The following is a 10475-nucleotide window of genomic DNA, read 5'->3' as shown; positions in this document are numbered from 1 at the left end:
CCCAGGCTGAAGTGCAATGGCACGATCTCAGCTCACCGCAACCTCCGCCTCCTGGGTTTAAGAAATTCTCCTGCCTCAGCCTCCCGAGTAGCTGGGACTACAGGTGTGCGCCACAATGCCCAGCTAATTTTTGTATTTTGAGTGGAGACGGGGTTTCACCGTGTTGACCAGGATGGTCTCGATCTCTTGACCTTGTGATCCACCCGCCTCGGCCTCCTAAAGTGCTGGGATTATAGGCATGAGCCACTGCACCCAGGAGGGCTATGCCTTTATAGTGATTCCCCTACTTAAATATGTATATGAGTCAGCTGGGGGAGTCTTCTTAAAATGCAGTTTCTGATTCAGTGATTCTGGATACTGATGTTGCTGATCCAAATTTTGAATGCCCAGGTCCTAAAATCTAATCGCATTCTTAGCCTATAGTAGGAACTGCATGAATAAATACTGATTGGATGGGTAAATGGAAGCATGGAAAGGAAAGATAAAGCTATATTTCATACACACTAGAGACCTAGATATCAATTTTTCTAATGTATTTTGAGAAACGATGCCAAGTAAAGGTAAAATGATGAACAGTTATGAATTGTATTTTTCCGTAAACATTTTTTAAATTTAGGGGCCGAGTATAAATCTATTAAAGGAGCTTCCTGCATTTCTTCCAGAGCTTCCCTGTAGCTCTAATAAAAAAACATGACCTCCACAGTAGCACAGAAACATAGATACTTGGGACACACCACATATTAAATAACTACTCTATAATATTTGTTTACTCTGAGATTAATGTAATTTGGGGAGAATTTAGGGCAGCAATATTATTAATAGACTTGAAACCATTCATTTCAATGTTTTTTCTTAAAAAGAAAAAAAAATGTATACTTTGTCACTGGTGATAGACAACAATGAGTGCAAGCACATTATTGCTTTGTTGAGCCATGTATGTCTCCAAATTGCTTATCTTTTTTTTCAGAAATAGGAAAATGAGGCTTCTAAGGAAGATGAGACTGGGTATAATAGATCCTATAATGGGCTGATAGCCAGAGACTGGTCCTCCTGCTTCATGGCTGAGTGATCCTAGATATGTCTGTCTGGGCTCAGCACCCTCAGCTGCTCAGTTCACCAAACCAATATCCATTTATTGAGTGCTTAGGCCCTACCCCAAGAAATATGAGTGAGTACACTGAATTAGGTGACCTCATACTCCATTTGTCAGTCTATAAGTCAGTAATATCTGTGACTTGCCAGAATATACACGAATACATGAATGAATAAGCAATTAAATATATAGCTCAATAAATACATACCTATATACATACATACACGTAAAAAATCAGTCTGTGATACAGCAGATTTAGACATTCTTCAATTTTTTCCTATATTTGTTGCTTTCTTCTCTATATATAATTATTAGAGCAAATTTCTTCTTAGTTGAATTATTTTTTCAGACTTTAGGATAATATTTGGGCAAAATAAAATATTAATCTAATCTAAGCCAAACTGTTGATTTGTGTGGCTCTTTACTTCTTAATGAATTTTATTTCACGCTTGGCTTTCTTTTGATGCCTTTTTGAAAGGGAAAAAAAAAGAAATAACTTCTTTTTTTGGTTGTTGCTCTTAAACAGCCTGTGGCAAGTAGCACAAAGGCAGCACTCAGCTTTCTAACAGCACCAACTTGAAGAAAGCATTTGCATCTCTTTTGGAAGGGAAGCACTCAGACAGTCCCCAGTCAAGGATGCACAACAGCCAGTGGTTTTGTGCTGTTAGGGTTAGGGTAGTGTTGCTTATGGCATTTCCAAAATAAAAGAGGTTTTTGTTTATTTGTTTGTTTTTTCCAGGTAAATGTAAATATTTTGGTTTGCCTAAATATTTAACAATTAAGAAGAAAATCTTATTGCCAGCTAGGAATAAGCTTGTTAAAGCAGATGTGTGTTTTTCTTCATTTCATTTATAAATGTTCTTTCATAACAACACATTTGAGAAACTATGTATAATGTGAGAAACTGACTGATAACAGAGACTGCATTTCTGGGGTCTGTTTGCTCTCACTTCAGTGGTCCAAAGAGATAATGTTGCTTGACCATATGGAAAAATTTTAGTGATACTACTTGATTTCACATCTTTAGATTTTATATTCTTGAAACAAATATTTTAGAATTCATCCTACTGGCCATTTCTTGAATTGGTAGGTATGACCCCTGCCTCCATAAAGTGTAAGAAAAAAAGTACGTTAAACAGAGCCATTAATTAAAAACATTTCCATTGGGTATTTATAAAATAAGACATTAATTTTATATAGTTGCCACTACGTAAAAAATAAAACTATAGTAATTTGGAAACATTCCTATTGAGCCCCAAATAGGAAGACTGTTTCAGAAAGAGAGTATGTTTTAAATTCACCATTTTCAATCTAATAAATATGCTGATTTTTCAAATAAGCCTGTTAGAATGGCAGTCCCCAGCCTTTTTGGCACCAGGGACCAGTTTCATAGAAGATAGTTTTTCCATGGACCTGTAGGGGAGATGGTTTCAGGATGAAACTGTTCCACCTCAGGCATTAAATTCTTATAAGGAGTGAGAAACCTAGATCCCTCACATGCACAGTTCACAATAGGGTTCCTTCTCCTATGAAAATCTAATGCCACTGCTGATCTGATGGGAGGCAGAGCTCAGGTGATAATGCTCACAGGCTGCTCACCTCCTGCTGTGTGGCTGGGTTCCTGACACCTTCCATTCTGTGGCCTGGGGTTTGGGGACTCCTCTGTTAGACCACATCAGCTTCTGCTCTTGCTCTGTTTATTGTTTGCACTTGTGCATGCACACACGTAGAGACACAATCAGTGTCCTAAAATAGTTTACTATATAGTGATGGCAAAATATAAAGAAGTAAAGATATATATATTTTTTTAATTGTACTTTAGGTTCTGGGGTACATGTGCAAATCATGCAGGATTGTTGCATAGGTACATACATGGCAATGTGGTTTGCTGTTTCCATCCCCCCCATCACCTATCTGGCATTTCTCCCCATGTTATCCCTCTCTAACCTCCCTACTCCCCACTATCCCTTCCCTAGTGCCCCCAACAGACCCCAGTGTGTGATGCTTCCCTCCCTGTGTCCATGTGTTCTTACTGTTCAACACTCATCTATGAGTGAGAACATGTGGTGTTTGATTTTCTGTTTTTGTGTCAGTTTGCTGAGAATGATGGTTTCCAGATTCATTCATGTCCCTAGAAAGGACACAAACTCATCGTTTTTTATGGCTGCATAGTATTCCATGGTGTATATGTGCCACATTTTCCTAGCCCAGTCTATCATTGATGGGCATTTGGGTTGGTTCCAGATCTATTGTAAACAGTGCCAATGAACATATCTGTGCATGTGTCTTTATAATAGAACAATTTCTAATCCTTTTGATATACAACTAGTAATGAGATTGCTAAGTCAAATGGAATTTTTATTTCTAGTTCTTTGAGCAATCACCACACTGGCTTCCACAGTGGTTGAACTAATTGACACTCCCACCAACAGTGTAAAAGTGTTCTTATTTCTCCACATCCTCTCCAGCATCTGTTGTCTCCAGATTTTTTAATGATTGCCATTCTAACTGGCCTGAGATGGTATCTCAATGTAGTTTTGATTTGGATTTCTCTAATGACCAGTGATGATGAGCATTTTTTCATATGTTTGTTGGCCTCATATATGTCTTCTTTTGAAAAGTGTCTGTTCATGTCCTTTGCCCACTTTTGAATGGGGTTGTTTGGTTTTTTCTTGTAAATCTGTTTTAGTTCTTTGTAGATTCTGGATATTAGCCCTTTTCAGATGGGTAGCTTGAAAAAAAAATTTCCCATTCTGTTAGTTGCTGGTTCACTCTAATGATTGTTTCTTTTGCTGTACATAAGCTCTGGAGTTTAATTAGATCCCATTTGCGGATTTTGGCTGTTGTTGCCAATGCTTTTGGTGTTTTAGTCATGAAGTCCTTACCTATGCCTATTTCCTGAATGGTATTGCCTAGGTTTTCTTCTAGGGTTTTTATGGTGTTAGGTCTTATGTTTAAGTCTTTAATCCATCTGGAGTTAATTTTAGTGTAAGGTTGTCAGGAAGGGGTCCAGTTTTTCTTTCTGTACATGACTAGCCAGTTTTCCCAACACCATTTATTAAACAGGGAATCCTTTCCCCATTGCTTGTTTTTGTCAGGTTTTTCAAAGATCAGATGGTTGTAGATGTGTGGCGTTGCCTCCAAGGCCTCTGTTTTGTTCCATTTTTCTATATCTCTGTTTTGGTACCAGTACCATGCTCTTTTGATTACTGTAGCCCTATAATGTAAGTCCGGTAGTGTGATGCCTCCTGCTTTGTTCTTTTTGCTTAGCATTGTCTTGGCTATGTGGGCTCTCTTTTGGTTCCATATGAAGTTTAAGGTGGTTTTTTCCAGTTCTATGAAGAGGGTAATAGGTAGCTTGATGGGGAGAGCATTGAATCTGTAAATTACTTAGGGCAGTATGGCCATTTTCACAATATCAATTCTTCCTAACCATGAGCATGGAATGTTATTCCATCTGTTTTTGTCCTCTCTTATTTCCTTGAGCAGTGGTTTGTAGTTCTCCTTGAAGAGGTCCTTTACATCCTTTGTTAGTTGTATTCCTAGGTATTTTATTCTCTTTGTAGCAGTTGTGAATGGCAGTTTGCTCTTGATTTGGCTCTCAGTCTGTTATCGGTGTATAGGAATGCTTGTGATTTCTGTACATTGATTTTGTATCCTGAGACTTTGCTGACGTTATCAGTTTATGGAGATTTTGGGCTGAGTTGATGGAGTCTTCAGAATACACAATCATGTCATCTGCATAAAGAAACAATTCGACTTCCTCTTTTCCTTATTGAATACCCTTTATTTCTTTTTCTTACCTGATTGCTCTGGCTAGAACTTCTAATACTTTATTGAATAGGAGTGGTGAAAGAAGGCATCCTTGTCTGGTGCCATATTTCAAAGGGAATGCTTCCAGTTTTTGCCTATTCAGTATGATATTGGCTGTGGGTTTGTCATAAATAGCTTTTATTATTTTGAGATACATTCCATTCATACCTACTTTATTGAGTGTTTTTAGTGAAAAGGGCTGTTGAATTTTGTGGAAGGCCTTCTCTGCATCTAGTTGCAACTCTTCAAATTTGACTCCAAGTGTGATTTCTTGCTCCTTATTCTTCAGGCACTCTCAATTCCAGTAAAAATTCTGGCAAAGAAATTGTTTGTTAATAAATAAATGGATTGGCTTGATATAGTGGCTCATGCCTGTAATCCCAATCCTTTGAGAGGCCGAAGTGGGAGAATTGCTTGAGTTCAGGAGTTTGACTCCTGCCTAGACAAAAGATTGAGTCCTCATCTCTACAAAAATTAATCAGCTGGGCATGGTAGCATACACCTGTAGTCCCAGCTACTCAAGACTGAAGTGGGAGAGTTGCTTGAGTTCAAGAGATTAAGGCTACAGTGAGCTGTGATCATGCCATTACAGTCCAGCCTGGGGAACAGGGCGAGATCCTGTCTTAGATAGATGGATGGATGGATGGATGGATGGATGGATAGACAGATAGAAGGATGGATGGATAGATAGATAGATAGATAGATAAATGGATTGAATATTAGTTACACTGCAATTTTCTTCTTTTTCAGTTCATCACTAGAGAACAAGAGTAAGAGTTGGAAATGAAATGTTGAGCTACATATGATAAAATTTCAGTATAGAGATAATGATGAACTCCAAGTTAACACCTAATTAACATGAGAATATTGGACTTAAAATTTAGTCTCTTGAACCGTATTCTGAACCCAAATCTACATGACTATGTGATGATCACTTGGAAACAGGTTTGTCTGCCTATAAATCTGTTGACTGGATGGTGGCAAAACCAAAAGCAAAAAAGATACGTGATCCTAGAAGGCTGCTCTCATAAGAATGGCTGCTAAAATTTCCTTGGATAACAAGCCTTAATTTTGTATTGTACGACTCCATCTCTTATGATTATGCAAACTTGTCCCAGGAATGTGATACTTTCCACTCTATAATAAAATGGGCACAGTTCATTAGACCTTTTAAACTGCATGTAGCTTCCTAGCTCTCAACTGAGCACCTCCCTCACATGCTTGTTTTACATACTTGGTATTGGTCATTATGATATTACCTTGGATTTAGTTTTTGCAATACCTTTATATATACTTTTTATTGTTCCTTGATGGATGCTGTTCTAATTAATAATGACATTTTGAGGCTGCATGAGTACTAATTTCATGTCTACCCCGGGATAGTTTTCTTATCAATATGGAGTCCCTAATACTTGATAAGTATGTGTGTATTGATTTCCTGCTGAATGACCTCTCCTGGGCTTATTAACCTTACCTATGGAAGAAAGGCCAATGATTATTAGTTACATAGGCTGAGTTTAAAAAATGATGGGTCTTAGGCTGTAACATTAGATATTCTTACTATTCTGCTTCCAAATCTTTATGCAACACGATGGGCTTGTGTTTATAGTCATTCAGTTAACCAACTTTGAATCAATAAAGGCATAATTATACTCATGGTGTTCCTGGTGATAACAGTGTCCATTTGTCTTTTTTTCTCTGAATTAGTAAGATTGCCTTGTCATTTTGTTATGGTAGTGAGAACACTAATAAGAAGAAACAACAGAGAAAGAGATAGAGAAAGAGAGAGAGAGAGACCTTGCTTTGTCTATAAACTAAAAATGCATGTGATCTTATGATTTTATGGTTTTCTCTAGTAGCCTAAAACTTGAATGGTTGAACTATTCTCATTTTATTTTGGGGGCTTTTTTTGTCACATAATTTAGTGATAGCATGACTATATAATATCATATAAACCAAACACTTTAAGAGTAAAAGAGGCACCTCTATAATTATCCAAGAATGAAAACCACCATAAATCCAGACTGTAGGGTTACATTGTCATTGTTTTCATTTCCTTTGATTCTTACCCATTAATGAGCCACCTCTGTCTTACTCTGAACAGATGCAGGCAAGGGCCTTGCTGTGGTTCTTGTGCTCATGGCCTGTGTGGCTATGCTAATGCTTTTTGGCTTTGCACCAACTGAAACATCTTTCAGAGACATGAAAGATATTGGCCTCTCCCAGAAAAGGCTGTATCTATTTTCCTGATACATATGTGGACACTATTGGGAATCTAATCTGAATCAAGCAGCAGCTTTGTTTTCCAAGTGTGTGTTACCGACATACTGTAATGGACAAAAATGCCGTAGCATGAATTAGAGTAGTTCATGCCACATTTTTCTCTTGTGCCAATCATCATAGACTTAGCCTTTCTTTCTCAAACTCAATCTGTGAGTAATTATACCAATCATGTTTCCAAATTAAGCCCCTATTTCAGCCGCTCTCTGTGCCAGAAAATTCCCCACATTATTTCTAATCACTAAGACAACCTGCAAGAGAAGAAGCATATCCTCATGTAAAACCTGAAGAAAAAGGAGCGGAGAGAGGCTAAGACACTGGCCTAGTTAGTAAACTGTAGATTCTGTTTTGCATTCTGGATCTGTCTGACTCTAAGCCAATGTTATTTCTACTAAAGCCTCATTTATCTTTAATTAATAATTATCATGAACTGTCTAGATCATAATTATATCTTGCTCTCAGTTATGATCTGATAGCAGTCATTTGCTGTAAATATATGGATAAAGGCACTTTGTTTTATTTTATTTTCATGTCACTTAGACTATTGTTAAGTCATAAGTTAGGAAAACTAAACAGTTACAAAAGTAATAAGAACTCAAATTTAGGTCAAGGACAAATTGCTGATGTTGCAATTGATATCATACCATCAGTTGCTTAAGAATTAGCACCTGTTTCTGGTGCTTTTTCTCCATGAAGATGAATTAACAAGGTTCTGTTCTATTCTAAAGAATATTATTTCAGAGTGTGGGATGCTTTGTTATGATTATGCACTATTAGTGTTCTCAATTCTATAAATATATGCTTTAAAATATAGCAGCGAGGTATAATTTCAGCACCTTAACAACCAAGTAAGGAAATATGTACCTAAATTATTACGGTTTCACTGACAACTTGCAACTTTAATTTATTCACAAAGTTTGGAGGAAATATATATATATATATATCCCAACTTTATATTTATGGAGAATTTAATACAAAAAGTAATGTTTTTTACTTGTTCCAAGAAAATCTTTTCATTTCTAACAGTGAACACATACTGAGGAATGAAAATAGCAAAATCTCATAGAGAAAAACAAATCATATCTCCTTCAAATATTCTCTCAAGAGATGAACAAAATTTAAAAATACTTTTAGTAGCCAAGATATGGAAGAAGAAAATGTGTGTGTGTGTGTGAGTGTGTGCGCGCGTGCGCACACATGCAGGCATGCACATGTACACATATATACATGTTGTGTGTGTGTAAATAATGGAATACTATACAACCTTAAAAAATAAGTAAGTCCTGCCATTTGTGCTAACATGGATGGACTTGAAGGACATTATGCTGAGTGAAATAAGCTAGGCACAAAAAACAAATACCTAGTGATCCCACTTATATGTATAATCTAAGTTAAACTCATACAAGCAACAAGTAGAATGGTAATTACCAGAGGCTGAGGGGAGAAGGAAATGGGGAGATGCTGGTCAAACAATGTAAACTTTCTCAGGCAAGATAAATGGAGATCCTTTATACAGTATAGTGCCTAGAGCTAATTGTGCTGTGTTGCATACCTAAAATTGCTAAAAGAGTGGATCTTATATTAAGTGTTCTTACCACAAAAAACATTAATAAAAGAAATGGTAGGAAATTTGTGAAGGTCATACATATGTCTGTGGCCTTGATGGTAGTGATGGTTTCACAGGTGTATGCTTATTTCCAAACTCAAGGAATAATATACATTAAATATGGACAGCTTTTTACATGTCAATAATGCCTTTATAAAGTGGCTAAAATATTTATGTAATGAACTTTATTTCTCATCAAAGTAACATCATGGGCAATGCGTATGTTGACCAAAATGTGAGGTTTTTTTGTTTGTTTTTTTTTTCCTTTTTTTCAACAAGTCTGCCTAGAGAATGCTCAGACAGAGTTATGGCTATTCTAATTAGCCAATATAGTAGGAGATGTGCCCAGGCAAAGACATCTGCTCAGGTCTACTGAGGCACATAGAAACTAGGGTGAACACAGAAAGCCATGTGTGCCAAGTTTCCTCGAGATAATCAGCACCAATTTTGTGGATGGTGTACAAGTATTTGTTGTCTTATTCTCCATTACTTGGCATGCCAAAATATAACATTAATACAAGATAGCATTATCAATTTAGCTTAGATGGAAGGTCCCATTCCATCTAATGAGCAACATTTGGTCAGTCCAAAATGCGGCATTGCTCTAAAAGGATTGGTTTCACAAGGATCTCTATTCATGCTGTGCACTATTGTGTGCCAAAATATATCTACTCATGGTATGCCATGGTGGTAACAGGATGTGCCAAAATCTCTACTCATGATATGCCACTAGTTATACATATGTAAGGTGCAAGCTTTTAGGTGAGCAACTAAATCACTTGGCTTTGTTGGAAATACTTCCTGTTTACGTGGCACAAATTAATTTATAACACATAAGATCTTCATTATCCTGTTTAGCTTTCTAAGTAGCAAAACACAATGCTAATTTTCCCTTATGTGATTATATATGTGCTATTTATAAAAGTAATAAACATTTTAGGCCTTTATCCTACTTTAGAGATAATATGAATATACATAGCAGTTTGGAAAAATGAATATTAAATAATTTTAAATTTTGAGTTAAAAGCATTGTAATGGAAAGAACAATGGACCATCTGTCAGAAGCTCTAATTCTGGAGGTCGCACTGCCACTTACTAGTTGTGTGTTCCTGTAGGAAGCCACAAATTCGAAGCCTCTTCTCCTTATCAGTAAAATACAGTTGAAACCACATTGCCTGAGTGACCAATAAGGACGCAATGAAAGAAAAGTCCTTTAGAAGCTATCAAGCACTGTACAGATATAAGCTACGGTTCATGAAATGTTATATTTGACATACTTTTACTCTGAATCTTAAGTAAAATGAAATTGGCTTTTGATGGTAAAAATAGTTATAATTATTTTTTAAAAAAATAAATTTCACAAATTTTTGTGCCAAGAAAATGTGATAGGGAAGTAGAAACAGATGAATTATCTTAAATAATTCCTTTCTCACATATTTTCATTTGTTTAACTATGCCCCCACTAGTCATGTTGCTTTATGACTTCTCATACTCTCAAATTCAATTTCATTTGTTGTTTGTTACCATCATTTTTCTCTACCTCTCCCTTTCGCAATGAATTGGTTTCCCTGCATGTCAAAACTGTCACTGAAATAATGTTGAAAAAGCTTTCAGGCTTTTACCAGTCATGTTGAACTCATGACTCATTTCTCTGGAAATAACTCAGCGTGTCTCAAGGGGACC

The 10475-nt window shown here is 36.5% G+C and overlaps 1 protein-coding gene across 1 annotated transcript in view; it reads left to right on the top strand.

The window, feature by feature from the left end:
• The window catches only part of CHSY3 (chondroitin sulfate synthase 3), a 277797-nt gene that overhangs the window by 212638 nt on the left and 54684 nt on the right, over positions 1–10475 (top strand). The gene's annotated exons all lie outside the window — the stretch shown is intronic.

Source organism: Sapajus apella, unplaced genomic scaffold (genome assembly GCF_009761245.1).
Source record: "Sapajus apella isolate SASKATOON/1434 unplaced genomic scaffold, GSC_monkey_1.0 scaffold1, whole genome shotgun sequence".
Taxonomy (NCBI): Eukaryota; Metazoa; Chordata; class Mammalia; order Primates; family Cebidae; genus Sapajus; species Sapajus apella.
This window is presented reverse-complemented; position numbering and strand designations above follow the sequence as displayed.